Source organism: Lissotriton vulgaris, chromosome 3_1 (genome assembly GCF_964263255.1).
Source record: "Lissotriton vulgaris chromosome 3_1, aLisVul1.2, whole genome shotgun sequence".
Lineage (NCBI taxonomy): Eukaryota > Metazoa > Chordata > Amphibia > Caudata > Salamandridae > Lissotriton > Lissotriton vulgaris.
This window is the reverse complement of record NC_141689.1, coordinates 1351089877-1351107884: the sequence shown is the minus strand read 5'-3', so window position 1 is coordinate 1351107884 and position 18008 is coordinate 1351089877. Positions and strand designations below refer to the sequence as shown.

The following is an 18008-nucleotide window of genomic DNA, read 5'->3' as shown; positions in this document are numbered from 1 at the left end:
ATCAGAATGTTGGTGTTCTGCCTGAGATGTTACAGTTGGATGGGCTGAGCACCTAGATGGATGCTCCTGGTGGGGTCTCCCTATGGTCTCCTATTGAGCTTGTACCTGTCTTAACTTAACTGCTCAATAAATCTACCTGAGAACTGTCTACATGTGTGGACTTAATTACTACATTATTTTGGCGCCGATCCTCTGAAAGAACCTACTTCTGTCACCTCTGCAAGGATTACAAGCAAGTTAATGGCACAAGATTTACTGGAATTTAATCAAGGCACCCCAACTGGCATCGTGACCCCAGCAGTGACCTGCCACCGGTCGCCCACAGCAGTCTGCCAGTTGTTCAAGCGTCTGGTGAGTCTATTCTCTGACTGTAGCTGTACCCTGTGAGGGTAAGCCCTTCTAGCAACAAGCCTTTGCTCTTGATAATACCTCGCAGCGTTTTTTAGCATATGTGGAATTTTTGTATAATAAATACAGTCGAGTGTCTAAGTAATGAGCAGCTGAGTGGAAATGTAACTGTTTTTTTTTTATAAAAGCCCTCAAGCAAATGTGGAAGGAATGAGCGGCTATGTGGGAAAGTAATTGACTGTCCTTGCATTTTCTTAAGTGAATCCTGCTCTTAGCAACGGAAATGAAGAAGCCACGGAGCCTGTATTTAAAAGGTATTAACAATGTGTGTGAAGGAACATCAAACACATGTATTCTTTTCTACCTTTACAGTACCAAAATATTCATTGCTCCATTACTCCAGAGATACACGGAACTGCTGGGGTCTGAACTATTTTTTTTGGTGTCAGGCACGTTTATTATAGTAAAACTTTTTCACGTTTTTCACTGTTGCTTTCAACTACATTTGAACCAACTCCAGTTCAACTGTCCATTTGTTTTACTTTTGAAAAATGCAGCGTGTCTAACCCGGTGCACGCACTTACCTATTTCTTCTGGTTACCTCGGAGCTTTTGTGACGTGCTGTGATCCTCTTTAAATCCACGGATGCTGTTTGGCTTTGGGGAGCATTTGCGTGCCTTGAACCACCCAAAGCGACGTCATCGACGTGGCGACATCTTGTATTCTGTTCCTTCAGTCCATCTGTAAGTTTCGGTTCTCTAGGTCATGGCAACAAGATTTTCTGCATTTGCTACGATTTGAGGTTTATCTGACAATGCCTGTCTAGAACACGAGGCACACACCAACTTCGTTTAAAAAATGGAAACGTTCATTTTAGTATCTGCAGTGAAAAATGGATCATTTGTCAATAAGCAGTGTTTTAAACAGTCATTTTAACTCGTCCAGTGACTCTTTTTCATTCTTCGTTTTTTTTTATTGAACTGTTCATCAAGGTGCGTTTCCAAGGATGTGCTATTTTCTATTTTCTTAAGGTATTTGCACTATGTCACGGTGCCATCTGGTGGCTAAAGGTGGAATTCACTTCTTCAGTCGACAAGTTTTGTGTGTGTATTTTGGAATTTGAGTCTAACCTTCATTTGTAGGTATTTCAGGCATATTACAAGTAAGAGACCACTCACCTGAGTGATAGTACTTATTGGTTTATGTGCAATATCACACTGTGCTAATTTGTTTTCTCGCATATATGATGAATATTCAGTTTAGTGTCTTGATTTTAGAGTGCCAATTTTCTTGATATGTTGGTTTAAACCCGTGACCCCAGGTTACACATGTTTACAGTGTACAACAAACACAGTGCATAATATTTCACTCTGTTACGTGTGTATAATACATTTTAGTGTTGTATGGTATATTGTATTTCTCTTTCACATAGTGCATAAGTCTAGGTTTCAATTCTAGTTATGTTTAACAATCTACTCTACATATAGTCTCTAAAGTTTTTACCTCTCACATTGCACTAATGACCTCGCACAGACCTCGCTAAATTTTGTTACTGTGTAGCGTAGGGTTTTAGTCCCTTTAGTTTGCTATAGTGCACGTTAGTTCTCCATACACAGACCTCTCTAGTTTTTTTTGTTTGTCTGTGTTTTGCATAGGGTTATACTCCCTTTAGTTTGCAATAGTGCACGTCGGTTGTCCATACACAGACCTCACGAGTTTTTTTGGTTTGTCTGTGTTTTGCTAAGGGCGACTAATGTTCTTTTAGTTTCTGCCAGCACCACATCAGTTGTCCACACATGGACCCCACATAAATTGTGTAGGTGTGAATTTTGTTTCCTTCCGGGGAGTTATGCTTGGGATACTCTCCCTTGACATTATTGTAATGGGTTCCTACTCATTCTTAATTTTGTATTTCACTTCCTATTTAGGAGTTGTTTTAGGGTGCAATTCCCTTTGTGTGACATGGGTTCCCACTATGTCTTTTCAATCCAGTTTAAAGGAATTTTTGAAAAGTTTAAAGTCTTTTACATCTCTTATCATTAGCTTTACTCATACTTGCTAGTTATTAGCATTTTATAAGTGTGCATGACGTGGTTTTTCCACACAGTTTTCTCTTTATGTTTACAACGCCAGTTAGTTTTGTTTCTAAAGAGGTGCACAACGTATCTTTTTCTTAAGAGATTTGGTCTTATTATCATATTTAGCTTATGTTTTATTTATATTTGTGCTTTCATGCTTTTATAGCTAAATATGTTCTGTTTTCATTGTATCTTGATTCATTTTTCTCGCACTGTTACCTTTGCATTACTGATTTGTATTTTGTTTAAGGTTAATGGTGTTTTGATGAGGTTTCTCCCTAATTGTTCCTCATCTTCTTTTCTGTTTTATTCTTCCTTTTCTGCTTTTCTGTGTTCTGTAGTTTCCATTTTCAGTCTTCATTCATTCCTGTTCTGGCCAGTAGGTGTGTTTTGGAGATGTTTTCTTGTACGTTGTTGATCTTTTTCTTTTCTGCTGTTGTGTAAGTAGAGAGGATGGTTTATATGTTCGGTTCCATTCCTTTTTGTTGATTTCTCTTTGGTTCCATTCTTCTATTTCTATTTCTTGCTGTTGTGAGTTTCCTTATTTCTCATGCTGCTTTGCTTGTGACTGGTGTTCACTTTTCGCTGTTTTTTTCCCCTGCTTTTGCTAATTATGCTTGCTTTTATTTCTCTGGTTCTTATATGCTGTTACTAGCTTTTGTTTTCTGTATAAGAAAAGGGGATATGTAATATCCTGCTATTCTCTATGTAATGCCTTTCTACCACCAATGGAATGTTCATTGATGTAACTATCAGAATGTTGGTGTTCTGCCTGAGATGTTACAGTTGGATGGGCTGAGCACCTAGGGCCAGATGTAGGTAGGCATTTACCGGTCGGTAACGGCCGAATTCGGCCGTTACCGACCGGTAAATGCAATTTGAGATGTAGGGCCCTGTATTTTACAGAATCGGTAAATTTACCGATCGGTAAATTTACCGATTCTGTAAAATACCGAATCGGTATTTTTTCCGATTCGGTGAAATTGATATGTAGGTGGGACTCTTCTGAGTCCCACAAGCATTACAGAATCGGTATTTTACCATCAAATACTATTTGATGGTAAAATACCGATTCTGGTGGGCATGCACATGTGTGCATGCACACCTGTGCCATATGACAGGCAGACCTGCCCTTAGGGCAGGAATGCCTGCCACATGGCCCCCGAACCTTTTTTGGGGGTGCTAGAGGGTGTCAAAGTGACACCCCCTGCACCCTTGTCAGAATCGGTATTTACCGATTCGGTAAATACCGACCGGTAATGCCCCATTCATTCCTATGGGCTTCAAAGCCCATAGGAATGAATGGGGCATTACCGGTCGGTATTTACCGAATCGGTAAATACAGATATTTACCGATTCGGTAAAAGGAACATCTGGATGTTCCTACATATCCACCCCTCAGATTTACCGATTTTTAATTACCGAATTGGTAAAATTCGGTAATTAAAAATCGGTAAATCTCATTTACCTACATCTGGCCCCTAGATGGATGCTCCTGGTGGGGTCTCCCTATGGTCTCCTATTGAGCTTGTACCTGTCTTAACTTAACTGCTCAATAAATCTACCTGAGAACTGTCTACAAGTGTGGACTTAATTACTACACAAAGTCTGTTTTCTAAGCACCGATATTCATTCAGTATGTGGTCTTCGGTTGTAAAGACTGAAGATATTATGTTTTCACTTTGTTAATAAGGTGCTTAGAGGCGAGCAGCAGCTTACTAAATAACATTTCTGTTTTCAGAATGCGATTTGCAATGTATGAAAAAAATGTAATCGCAATTTGGGTAATCCCAATTTATTGTGATTACCTAAATTGCAAATCCATTTAGGGAATCGCAATTTGCGATTCCCTAAGTGCTATTCTTTTATTTGTATTGTATTTGTATTCGTATTGTGATATTGCTTTAAGGAATCGCAAATTACTACCAACTTCAAGTTGGTGGATTTCCTAGTAAAATGCACTTTCTTTGATTTTTTAAAGTGCCATGTGGCGCACATACATGCCCTTAGGGCATCTTTGTGCACCACATGTGCACACATGCTCATTTTAGGAGTGCAACAGGGTGTCCTTTTGAAACCCTTGCACCCTTGAAATTGAATGCGCAATTTGTAAGTACCTATTGGGTACTTGCAAATTACGCATGCAATTCGCATTCATTCCTAGGAGCCTCTTGGCCCCTAGCAGTGAATGGGAAGGCATTCCTTAATTGCGACTCGCAAATTGCGAGTCGCTATTAAGGATTGCTAAGGAATCGCTAAAAAGTTTCGAATTTTCAAATACATCTCATTTTGCGATTCTTAAATAGCGATTTATTGCAAAACTATTCTTTGATACATCTGGCCCAAAGACACTTCTCCAGTATTGTATCTTGTAGAGATTCACATGCTTGAATCTTCCCCGTCGTAATGATCGGAGTCCCACGGTAACAGAAAATTGCTGACCCTTATGCCGAGACCGGCGGCAAAAGCGGGTAAACAGTAAGCATGGGCTGAAAATGCGTTCCGCTCACGGAATTTGCGGATTTTTGGCAAGTTCACGGTCCGCCAATCGAGCGAAATTGCCAAACAATCCGCAATTCGCAAGTTTGCAAATTTTTTTGCTTGTTCGCGCTTCAAAAATACAATTTCGCGCGCTGCGTTCACTTACCTTGATTCGGAGTTTGCCGAGTTGTTTTCCTCCCGTGACCAAATGGCAGCAACCAAAAAACGACCGCATGGGTAAGTTCGCGGTAGCCGCGCTGAAAAAAACCCCAGTGAACACTCAAAAATAAAAAAAATCCGCAAGTTCGCACAAATTCGCGGATTTTGCAGATCGCTAATAAGCTTTCGCACGAATTCGCGTACCGTGAATTCGCTAATTTCGCCCATAGTTAGTAAACAGAGGCCGGCCATTTCTCGACTACTGGTGGCGGGCCGGTGCTGTGCACTACGGAGCTACTATCGCTTCATAGCCTTGTTTTTGCCCCATCCCCGGCCCCCACATATTATGCACACAGGGACCGGAAGTTAAGCACGCTTCCTCCGGTGCCAGTGCGGATGTTGCTGGCGGCCGACTCGGCGCTCCCTGCTCCGGTGCCTGCCCGGACCGCACAGCCACTGAAGCGGTAACTGCAACGGACGTGGCCTCGCTTCCAGACGGACCTGAGTGCTGCCCGCAACGGCGCTACGAGGAAGAGCCCATGAACCAGCTCTCAGACTGAATGCTGCCCAGAGGGACTGAAGCGGCCTGCAGAGAGCCTCCTGGGTGGTGCGGGGATGCAGTGACGGCTCTGCTGGAGGCCTACAGTTTGGCTGCCATTTTGTCTCCTCCGCTACCCTGGACGGGCACACGCTCTGAAGGCCTTTAGGCTTGGGACATGTGAGTGCCACCCACAGGGCCCAAGGGAGCAACCAGACTAGTAGCCTGTCTGTCCTGGCGCAGGAGTCGGCGCCCAACGCAGTTGCAGACCACCTGGTGAGCACCGCATTAGACATCTGGGTCACCGGTGAGTGGGTGCCTGCCCACCATTAGCGATCCTGCCTGGGGCGGGACCCGGCTTAGCAATGGTTGGTACGCTGGCCTGGCATTTACTTTAGGGGAATGCCCAGCTGACCAACGAGATTTCCTCCCCAAGCGCCCCCGCTTCTAATAGGGGGCAAAGTCTGTGGGCCCGCTATCTGTGTAGGAGGGAGAGCTGAGCTGATGCTGGAGATGGGGGCCACGCGTCTCTATGTGTGCCTTGCGAAAGTCCGCGTGACCTGCAACGCTCCTCAGTCTACGATTACACCAGGCCCCTCATTCGACTGCCAGCACGAGCTTATCTAGGCCTCACATGTGTCTGTGTGCGCCTGTATGAAAGACTATGTTCACATTTGTCTGTACTTGTGCATGTCTGTGCATGTGATGGTGTTGACATGTATTTGGGTGTTTTTGTATTAGAGCATGTCATTCTATGTGTGCTTGTGTTTGCGCTCGCAGATGTTTCTGTATGTGTGCTTATGTCTGTGCGTTTAATGGTGTGTGCATGTATTAGAGCATAGGATTGTATGTGTGCTTGTGCGTGTGGATGTTTCTGTATGTGCGCCCTCTGGTCGCGTTTGACAGTGTGTGCGCACATTTGTTGTGTGCTTGTGCATGTCTGTGCGTGTGATTTTGTGTGTGTGTGCATGTATTTGTGTGTACGTCATTGGGTATTTTTGTTCTGGAGCATGTGATTGTATGTGTGCTTGTGTTTTTTTGATAGTTTCTGTATGTGCGTTTGTGCGTATCTGCGTGTATATGAGAGTGAGCGCATTTGTGTGTGCTTTTGCATGACTGTGCATGTGATAGTGTTTGCGTGTGTATGTATTTGGGTGTTTTTGTATTAGAGCATGGGATTTTATGTGTGCTTGTGTTCTTGGATGTTTCTGGCTATGTGCTTGTCTGTGTGCATCAGTGCGCATATGAGTGTGTGTGCTCACACTGGTGTGTGCTTGTGCATGTCTGTGCGTGTGATGGTGTGTGCACGCTGGATTTGTTATTTTCAGGCGGCCGCTGTCCTGTATATTGACTTTACCTGTCTAATGCCTAACCTTAGGATGGCCACCAGTGTACAGTACAGGCCCCTGTCTGACCCCAAGATGGCTTCCATAGTGGTCCCCTACACGTTGTTTTACTTCCCTGGGACAACAATTGGACATTGACCAGACCTTGAACCTATCCCCTTTCCTGCCTACACATCAGGACCTGGAAGCTGCGGAACTTACCCCAGACTGTGGAGACCTAGCGATTTGGCTGATGCCCGGTTGAGCTACCATATAGCTAAAGTAAAGATGGGTTATTGACTCCCCCTCCCTGCCGTCACCTACCCAGCCGGACCTTGGGCGGATTTTCCCCTCGTCTCTATGTCCTGTCTTCCTCCTACCTCTTTACCCTATCCCCTTACCCTTCCTGCTCCTTTCACCTTGTCCCCTATGTTCTTTAAATGCTTTTCTTGATACTTATGTAACTTTTAACTGATGCAATTTGCAACATTATTGACCCTCATGTAAAGCGCTCTGATTCAATCGAGTCTAGCCAGCGCTATATAATAACTCATTAATTAAATTTGTTCCCATTTAGTACTCTTTCTCCTTTTGTCTGCCTCCCTAGCTCCCATCCACTCTCCCCTGAATCTCTCACCTTGCCTGCTAGACTACCTAGCCCCCTGCCCTTTGTGCCCTTTGACTAAGCACTCCTTCTCCCCTTGTTGGGGAAAGATCCAATATTTATACTCTGGAGTCTCAGCGTACCCACTGAGAGAGTCCAATGCGCAAGTGAGCCACTCACAGCTGAGGTATGGTATGGCACCCCTTGCTAAAGCACTCCCTTTCCCCTTTTTGGGGAAGGATCCGGTATGTAGGCCTTGGAGTCTCAGAGACCCCTCTGAGAGATCCACTGCATAAAGGGAGCCTCCCGCAACAGAGATAGGGAAGTGATACCACTTCCCCTGGGATCACAGCTTACTGGACTTTGGACGTTGCTTTGACTCGCCTACCGGTTTGTGTCCCCGTCGCCCTTCCCCTCCTCTTTCCATGCAATGTCCTTCACCCTCCCCTTCTCTTTCCCGCCTTCATTACCTGTCTACTTCTCCAGCTCCTTCCACCCTCCCCTGAATCTTTCCCCTTGCCTGCTTTTCCCCTTACGTATTTGTGCTTATTGTTTATCTTGACCTTACATGTAACTATGTTGCCATGCTCTAATAACTGTGTAACCTTTGTAACGATGTAACCTGTAACTATGATCTGATGCTCATCTAAAGTGCTCTGATACCTCCAAGTCTAGTCAGCGCTATATAAAACCTTTAAAATAAATAAATAAAATAAAAATCTCCCTTGAAAATCATTAGCATTTAGTAACCAGTTAACCTCAATAGTTAACAGCCAATCACATCACAGACCAGGAGTATCCATCCCCTGCAGAGCTACCATACCTCAGATTTCTTACAGCACGTCATGTGTTAGAGAGTCTCCCTGAACTCTCCCCAGTAACAGTGTTTCCACCTTGACCTTTTCAACTCACGGCTAGCAGTTCCTTTTCCTTCAACCTTCTCTTCAGCTGAGGTGCTGTTGGAAAGTGACTGTACCTTTTTTCTGCCTTTGCTGCAGAATGTCTGAGTCTAAAAAAAAGATCTTTAGGCCCTGCAAGACTTGTGGAAAGTCCAGGTTTTCCTCTGAAGATCCACATAAAGAGTGCTCATACTGCCTATATCCGGATCATAAGTCCAGAGACTGTAAGCACAGCCGGACTTTTTCTTAAAAAACCCTCAAAGATCGTAGGGAGGACGACTCCTCTGGCTTCAGAAGAGAACATCTGTTAAAGATTCTGACTCCGAGAGTGGGAAGAGGCCCCATACTTCTTCTACGAAAAGGAAAGAAGAAGATCCTCCTTCTGTCCAGAGATATCCAAAGAAATCAAGATCTCAGAGCAAGGAGTCTTCTGTGGAAAAAAGGGCGAAAAAGGAGCAACCTGGCTCTTCTCGTGCCCAGCAAAGATCTGGCTTGCATCTCTATCTGCGCCTCATTATCCTTCATTGAAAATCTGCCCATCGACAGGCTCGTCCACGAGGCATTCTCTGTCTAAGACCGCTGAATCAGGTACACTGTCAACGGTTTGTTCAGCGACATCTACTTTGTCGTTGGTTAGGACAAAGACAGCTGTGGCGTCGACAAAAATGGAGGTAATGATGTTATTATTGAGAAGTTCTGCATCGACGAGAGCTTCACCATTGACGGTTTAGCTGGGTGCGGTGTCGTTGACGAGCGTCTCCGCCCCGACGGCAGGCGTTTCCTCACCAGCGAGGCAGTCACTGGCGCTATCAACGTTACTGCCTTAGGTCCCGTCGACGGTCCCATCGATGAGGAAAATAGACATGCCAGTTTCAAGAACAATTCCATCCTTAATGTAGGATTTTCCAAGATATCTCCGCTGCCTCCTACTCACCTCCTGGATTTTCATGAATCTGGTGATGAAGGTCCTTATGGTCCTACATACAGCCCTTTACAGCTTAGGGTCAAGTGCCAGGTATCTGAAGAAGAACAACAGCTAGATGACCCTTATGCATATTTGGAAGGGGAATATTCCTTCTCAGACAGAGATCGCACCAGCCGCAAACGCTTGGACACTTTTCAAGAGCATTATCCTTATTATGAGTAGGAAGAGGAGGAATGACAGTAGGAACCCTCCATTAATGTTACAATGTCTCTGGTCACAGACTTACGTCTGATGCTCAGCGACTACTGCAAGCGTTTCCCTGAATCTGATGTTGCTCAAAAGCCTCCTCCTGTACAGGAGGATCCTGTCGTTATTCCTGATATTGAAGCTGCACCTGCACCACTGAAGCAGAAATCCTTACCACCATTGCAGATTCTTTTTCAAACATTGGATAGTGGTGATAAGCAGCTGGAAGAGGGTGAGCTGCAATTGGATTCGGATGTCCACGATCAATGGATAGACTATCTGGCACACATACCGCCTTCTGCCACCCTGCCAGTGGCTGAGTGTCTTCCAGCAGATATCGGCGTCTTCTATGATCTTTTTGAGCTGGCATCTAAACTATTTGATCTTCCTGTGCATGTCAAGCAAACTGAGTGCTTCTTATATGATTTCTAGGCAGCCACACAGCAATCTATTAGGGCAATCCCTATTGTTGCCTTCTTGTGGCAGGAAGGCCTTAAGCTGATGAAAACTCCAGCTTCTGTTCTCCCAAAATTAGAAAATAAGTACAGGGCGCCTGAGGACTCTCCTCCGTTCCTCATTGGCCCTCCAAAGCCTGATTCTGTGATAATGCAGGCCGCCCAAAGAAGATCTAAGAATTCTGCTTCACCATGTACTACTCCGCCAGACACAAAAGGGCGCAGGTTAGATAAAATCTGAAATAGATTTTCCGCGCTGGCGGCAACACTCATTAGGGTCTCCAATGCCATGGCCATCCTTGGGAAGTATGTTAGGCAGATGTGGTCAGGCATTTCTCCCTTTCTGGAATTTCTGCCTGAAGAAGGGGGTCGAGGTCTCTGGCTCTGTCAAGCCAGGTGCAATGGATTTGGAATCGGCTTATTCAACACACCATACCGATGCAAGTTAAGCATGTTCTGGGGTACTAAACGAATGGACCGATTCCCTCAGCAGGCACACCGAGCAGTGTCACGAATGTGAGATGGATGCCGCTCAGCTGGATATGGTGTTTCAGTGTTGTGGATTCCCAACCCTTGATCTGTTTGCTACTTTACTCATCAAAAATGTGAATTCTACGCTAGCAGATATCCTCAACCAGCTTCTCTGGGGAACACCATCCATTTTTCTTGGGAAGGAACGTTTGCTTACGCTTTTCCTCCTTTCCCACTCATTCCAAAGGTTCTACAGAAAATCAAACAGGAACGTTGCCACATCATTCCCATTGCTCCGACTTGGGCTGGACAGTACTGGTACACTGAGCTGTTTCGCCTGTCAGATTCTTCTCTGATCCGTCTTTAACCAACGGAACATCTCCTTTCCATGGATCAAGGCCAAGTGGTTCATCTGCAGATTCACTCACTTCACTTGTCGGCCTGGCTCCTCTCTACACGGAGTTTGGTGACTTAATGATCTCTAAGAAGTGCCGGTCAATACTTAGAAAAGCCTGAGCTCCCTCCACTGTCAAGTGTTACTCAGCTGAATGGAAAAGATACTGTTCCTGGTGTGCAAAGCTCTCTTGTCATCATCTCTCGTCTCCTCCAGAGGACGTTTTGCTGTATCTCTTGTCTCACTCGATGATTGAAGTTCATGCAGCGGAAATTTCAAGATATAGGAGACATTCAAATCAGTTGTCTCTATGGTCCAACAGACTAGTGTTGTCGCAGCTCATGAGATCACCATTAGAGACAATTCACAAGTGCGATTTGAAGTATCTCTCATGGAAGGTGGCTTTTCTCTTAACCATCACATCTGCTAGATGTATTAGCGAAATTCAGGCCTTTGCTGCAATGGAACCTTACCTACAGTTTCAACAGGACAGGGTGGTGACTTTGTCCATCCCTAAAGTACCTACCACGTTCCATCTATATGAACCAGTGGTCCTGCCTAACTTTTTTCCTGCTCTGTCTTTACCAGCAGAAAGAGCTCTCCCTTCTCTGGACCTCAAACGATGCTTGAAGTTTTACTTACAAAGGACAAGACCATTTCGTAAATCTATCCAACTCCTCATCGCCTTCTCTGCCCCTAGGAAGAGTCAGGCTTTGACTAGACAGTTTAGGTTACAGCCACACCCCTATATTTTTTACTTTCTCCTTGGGAATTGGCGTGGGACCGAGAGTCTGGGGCCACCACGCTGAGGATCTGATGGAAGGGGACTTCCCTACGACCCAGGACCTCAGTTTTACTACCGTTCAGCTTAAAGCGAATACTTGACATCCAGGAAGCAAGGTCCCTCAGACAAGAAGAGAACTGGATGGCTGAATCTTCTGAGTTGTAGGATAGGGTGATAACAAGATGCGTGTCATCCGCATATGACACAATGTTGACATTGTGTTTTTCCACAATCTCTTCCTGGGGTCCGATGTAAAGATTAAAAAGAGTTGGGCTGAAAACTGAGCCCTGTGGGACCACTTGTGAGAGTGGAATGCATTTGGACATATGCAGACGCTGTGCAACTTGAAAAATTTAATCTTGAAGGAAAGAAGACATCCACTTTAGAACTGCTCCCTCCAGCCCGCCTGACCAAAGTCAGACTGAAATCCTTTTGTAGTGTAGTTCCTATATTCCCAATAGGCTCTGCGCATTGGAAAAACATAAACTATAGTTTAGACGTAGGACTTAGGTCGACTAGGTCTCTATTGAATATGTTAGACTTAATTGTGTGTGCCAGCTAGCTCAGAGGTCACTAGACATTTTCTCGAATACACAAGAAGGGATTAGTTTCTGGCAACCATATAACATGACAACTTTGTTCCCCAAGAATAAGGATTATATCTCCAGAGTCGCAGAAACAATAGATGGCTATTTCACTCAGTCAATCGTGCATGCTTCGTTTCACCAGAAATGCAGAGAAATAGAGAGACAGGCGTTTTCAATAAAAAGGTTATTTATTAAGCAGTCTTCTTTGTCATGCAAGAGAAGTTAATTGCTACAATTGTAATACTTGCTATGAAGTAAAGTGCGTACAGTAAAAGGAGTATTATGAAATAATACTGTAAAAGCATTTATATGGTTTCTAAGCCATAAGATACATAAAATAGATAAAATACATACAATGATAAATTATGACTAAAAGTACTCAACTGGTGCATCTAAAATACGCCTACCCCGGTGTACCTAACCTAAGTCTAGTACGAGGAACGAAGTAAGTAAGGTGTAGCTTGAGTTAAATAGTTTCTGCCAAGAATCTATCCAAGAATTCACTAAGGGTCTAATCAGCTCCATACCTTGGTTATAGAATGAAGGAGGTCTTGTATCTCTCTCTCAGGACTCGATCTCCCAGTAACCCTCAAGGTTAGCAGGGAAACACTGGAGCTGGATTTCTCGGAAGGAGAAAAGACAGCATCTCTCTCATTGCATCAGCAGGGAGGGTCGGCTTCCTTCTGCACTCGCATACAGCAGGGCGTCGGGCAAGTAGTTAGTCGATCTGCTCCAAAACCACTGTGTGTTTGTTAGGGCAGATGTGGGAATATTTATACCTGGAAGGTGCCGAGTTTGATGTAAGGGTGGACATAATAATGTCACTAAGAACTCGATGTTCTTTACACATTCCCGGATTTCTGGGACAAATCAATACTGAAGCAGGGGGAAGTCCTGTGCTGCTGAAGGCTGGTTGTCTTCAAGAACTCGTTGTACTCTGGGAGCTTAGTGGAAGTAGCCATATCGTATTTGGACTGCATTGGCTGTGTCTAAATATGGTTATGATTCTTATGCCTATATAAGGATATGATAAGTTATATCTATATAAGGGCATGAATCGGGAAAATTACACTAGAGCCCTAGATACGTTACAACACCCACTCCACGTAGAATGTCCATCTTTACTAAATACTAAGCAGGTATAACATTTCTAAGCATGTGTTTACAATCCCACCCCAAAAATACATAAAATGCATTTGAAATGGTGTGTACACGTAAAATGAGTATTGTACTGTACGTTTTCAAAGCAGTGGTATCATTCAAATAATGCATATAGTTTTTACATTTGAAATGCTGGCTGAATGATTCATGAAATTTACATTTATGAAATGGCTCTTAATACAGAAGAGAAGGTCGAGACCATTTCATCTCAGATTTATATAATACCGTACATGTGCTAGAGGCTAATTTCAAGATATTGTCTCTAGGTATCAAAAAATAGAAATCTTGTTCTCCAAGAATAGTTCTACATTAAGCAGATTACTCTGTGCCAAAAAGGGTAAATATTTTGGTATTTCAGAAAAAATAATTTTGTTGTAGTAAAAATAGTTCCAAATTTTAGAAGTTCTGTTTATCAAAACTTAAGGTCGAAATCAAAGTTCAGGGAACGCTGTGTGCTTGTTTCTCAAGAGTTATTCTCGTTGTTAGGAGAAAACATTAACTCAGATAGGCTGGCAAAAAATTTGTCTACCACAGTAGGTGAAAGTTGGGCCATTTCCGAAAAAGTGGAAATAGTGCATATGTGAGATGCATTACCGTCAGCGTTATCTGGATCAGCAATGTTCACAGAAGGTTGTACCTGTGTGCCGCTTTCATCTCGTACCTCACCGCCATCTAGTCATAATGGTGAGGTCTCAACGAATGCCGTCATCAGAATTGGTAGCCGCTGGGGACAACACGCTGCATGAGCCGTTACCGAACCAAGCAAAGTATCAACATCCATAGGTACTGCTGATGGGAGTGAGAGACAGATGTCTAACACGCATTCTTGTCCGCAGAGCAGGCATTGTAGAACAGGTAAGATGCAAACTTGCCAGATTGGTCTGAATGATAGAAACCATGTGGTAATCAGATCTCTTAGACGAGCCAAGCCGAGAACCTGTGTTATCCTATTTCGGTACCGCAGTGACTGGATCGCTTGTTCCATGGTAACCTGGGTATCGCTGGTGACTGGACTTGCCATATCGGTGCAGAAGGAACAAAAATAGAATTCCTACTACGAGTCCCAAAATGAGAGGCAGGCTGCCGAACACAGAGGGCACGAAATTCGGGATAATGCTCAGGACTGCTTCAAAGGGTGCCAACAGTCCAGAAAAAAAGTGTCTTAAATACATGTGCGATGCCACTGGTATCTGACATGTTTAAATTTGACCTAACATTTCTACCAAATGTACAGGGCAGTTTGTTGATAATAATGTATGTATCTCTGCTGAGGTCCTTGCAACTTGCAGATCATACGTTTCTCTAGACGAGGTCAAAGGCACAGTTTTTTGTAAAAGAATGGCTTTCATTCTGCTTAATGAATTAATGTGAATAGAAGAGATGTTCAATGAAGGCCAAATCGTTGCCTCCTTGTCTGGTTTGCTGTTTGGATACAATACTTTTATGCAACAAGTGACCCTGGATGTAACACTGACGAGATAGGGCGTTCCTGGCAACATGCCACAACAGCTGTGGTCACTTAACCTAACGTAGCTATCGTTGGAAAGCGGCCTGAAAACAGGTTCTATTTGTGTTGCTGGAGTGCCGTGCAAGTGGCACGAAAGATCATTAGATGAACCCTCATAGGCTCCATGTAAATTATTTTCTTGACACAGACGTGTACCACTTAGTGATTTTTCACAATTATTTCCACTAAGAAATACCTCTTTGTTACTCCCACTCCAACATCTATCTGTGTAAGGTAAATTTCAGGTCGACTTAATGTATCCTTTACCCAACCTTTCATACAGGCCCGCTAGTATATGCTGTAGGCAGTATTGAAACTGGCATCTCGTTATTGGTATTGTTATGGTACCATGTATTATCCATTCAATGACAGGTTTCTCGGAAACTGTTAATGGTAATCTTTCTAGTTTTTCAATGCTCAGCACCGTATAGTCTGCTCCTTTTTGTGCCAAAGAGATTTGTTTATCTGTAAGGTTAAACATAGAAAATAATGACGTTGTGTTGATTAGACGCCAAGGCACATAGCCTGAACGCAGATTTTGTAACGTCCAGCCTAACTGTACAATAGAACGTAGTTGGGACTGGCCATGTTGTAACATTAGCATATCCTGTTCTATTATATCAATAGCAGATGATATAATGCTATCCAAAGAATAAATTCTGGAGGACAGAGTCGTTAACCCATTGTCCACTACAGACAGTGATTTTTCCAAATTAATACGATCAATTTTTCGTATTTTTGTTGTGAACAGCATATATACCGGCGCATATGAAACGTTTTTGAAGCTGTTTGCGAGGTCCCAATAAGACATCCCGCAAGTCAGAACCGTCTTTAAGTAAAGTCAAGTGTTGCTTAATTTCAGGTAGTGTGGATTTCTGTAGCCATTCGAGGCATAGTTTTCCTACACTGCATGATGTTATTATCCCTGGATGTTGTCTCTGGGAATATCTTTGGTCTGGCCTGTTCTGTTTGAACCCCTGTGTTTTGTCCAGGAATCTATCTTGACATTTATTAGTGTCTGTGGGCCAGATCAACCATTTTTTCCAATTAGGATTAGTTCTGTTTTGGTGTAAAATATGGGACACGTATAACCCCTCATCTGTAGTGCTATTTCCATCAGGCATAGGCTTTGGTATAGACAGGTTGTTTAAATCTTTTATCTTAGCTAGGCCAAGACAGGTTGTTTGTTGAATGGTGTCATTCAGGAACATTATTTGTTCTGGAATCATGCAGGCTCTGAATAATGATTCTAATCCCTGTACTTGCCAATCTTTTGAACCCCAGATTGTTTTTGTTTCAATGTTATCTTTCCAGAATTCAAAACCAAATGTAGACAATTGTTCATAAAATTTAGCAGAATATATCTGTTTTGTATTGGTCAACATATTTTTCATTCCTGTCTTATTCATATTTTTGAAATAAAACGTTTCTGGATCTGTGACATTAAACCCTGAGAAGTATGAAAATTTCTCAAAAAATGTTTTCGAGCTGCCTTTTGGCGGTGTTGGGCAATGTTCCCATTGATTATAAGTAAAAATATTTCTAGGTTTTGCAGGTTTATGCAAATAGTGGTGCCCAAAATGATTAAAGCAATACATTTCTTCATAATCAGATGAACCTTCTAAATAATCATGATTTGTAAACTTTGCTGACATTTCTAAATCAGACATCATATTATTAATAGTCTCAAAGTCCCAATCATCAGAGAAACTGCTCGGTGAGACAAAGTCACTTAATGAAACCTTGAACTGATGTGGATACTTCAAGAGTTCAACCAGGCCATAGATGTCGTAATCAGTAGCGTCCCATTCTACACCATCAGGTATAGGAATGGCTGTGATGTTTACTGATGACAGGTCTCTTTTTTCAACATGAGATGACTTGTGTGGCTTTAGGACCAAGTTGATGTTCTGACTTGCTGTGTCCATTGTACTGTATTTTCCATCAATCATTCTTTTCAAGCTTAAAATTAAAATGAGCCAGAGCAGGAGGAAAAGTACACCTAACACAATCCACAATTCAATTCAATCAATGGTGAAATCAGATATATTTCTCCAATCTGATGAAAGAGTTCTGTTATTTTTTTCTTTGAGTGTCTTGTTTGCTGGCTTTTCTTCATGTTCACTAGAATCTTCAGAAAAGTCTTCGAAATTGATGAAATAGCCAGAGGAAGTTCTGTCAATTATTAGAATCACATCAGGATTGTTATTAATCTTTGTAGTTGCTTCTTCCTTTTTCATATTAGTATAGTCAGAGGCAACATCGTTGTAGACAGGTGTTTCTTGACGACCTGTTGCAATTTGGGTTTCAAGAGGCACAAGTTCCATGGCTTTGTTGCATAGTCCTTTTTTATTCACTGCAGGTTTATCAAATGAGATTAGTCTCTCAGTTTGAACCTCTTGAATTGTAGCAAGGTTTGGTCTTCTGCTACATCTTGGGAGTCCACTGGGCCTACTACTTATTATTGGCCACATGGTTGTGGTTTTACCAGGTCGATTGATACAACTCTGTTCTCCATTTTACCAGCAAGGGGCGGTAGTACTACTGATCTTGTTCCGTTGATTGCTAAGACAGGTACTGCTTTTCTGTAAGAATCCCCAAATTCCTTCCTCACCGCGATCTTTTCTCTGACCAGATCCCCAATCTTTGGAATCCAGACAGGTCTTGCTGAAACAGGTGGTTTTTCTTCAGTGGCCGTTGGCTTTAGCTTTGTGTTACTCAGACTTCTTCTTGTTTCATTTAAGTCCTGTAAAACAGCCAAACGATCTTTGATATCAAAGGTTTTTTGTTCCACCACTGAAGTTTGACTATCAAGGTCTTCGATTATCATTCTAGTACCAAACACAAGTTCATACGGAGTGATTCCACCCAGAGAATTTCTTGGCAGATTATTTAGACTACGTTGGACACTTATTAGATGTTTGGCCCACCCATCACCCGAACCTAATACCCTCGCTGGTATAGATTGCTTTATGTCACGGTTTTTTCTTTCCACTACTGCATTTCCCTCAGGATGGAAAGGACTAGAGTACCGCAATGCAATGCC

The 18008-nt window shown here is 43.0% G+C and overlaps 1 protein-coding gene across 3 annotated transcripts in view; it reads left to right on the top strand.

The window, feature by feature from the left end:
- The window catches only part of LOC147727877 (tyrosine-protein phosphatase non-receptor type 9-like), a 1887882-nt gene that overhangs the window by 1278960 nt on the left and 590914 nt on the right, over positions 1–18008 (top strand). The gene's annotated exons all lie outside the window — the stretch shown is intronic.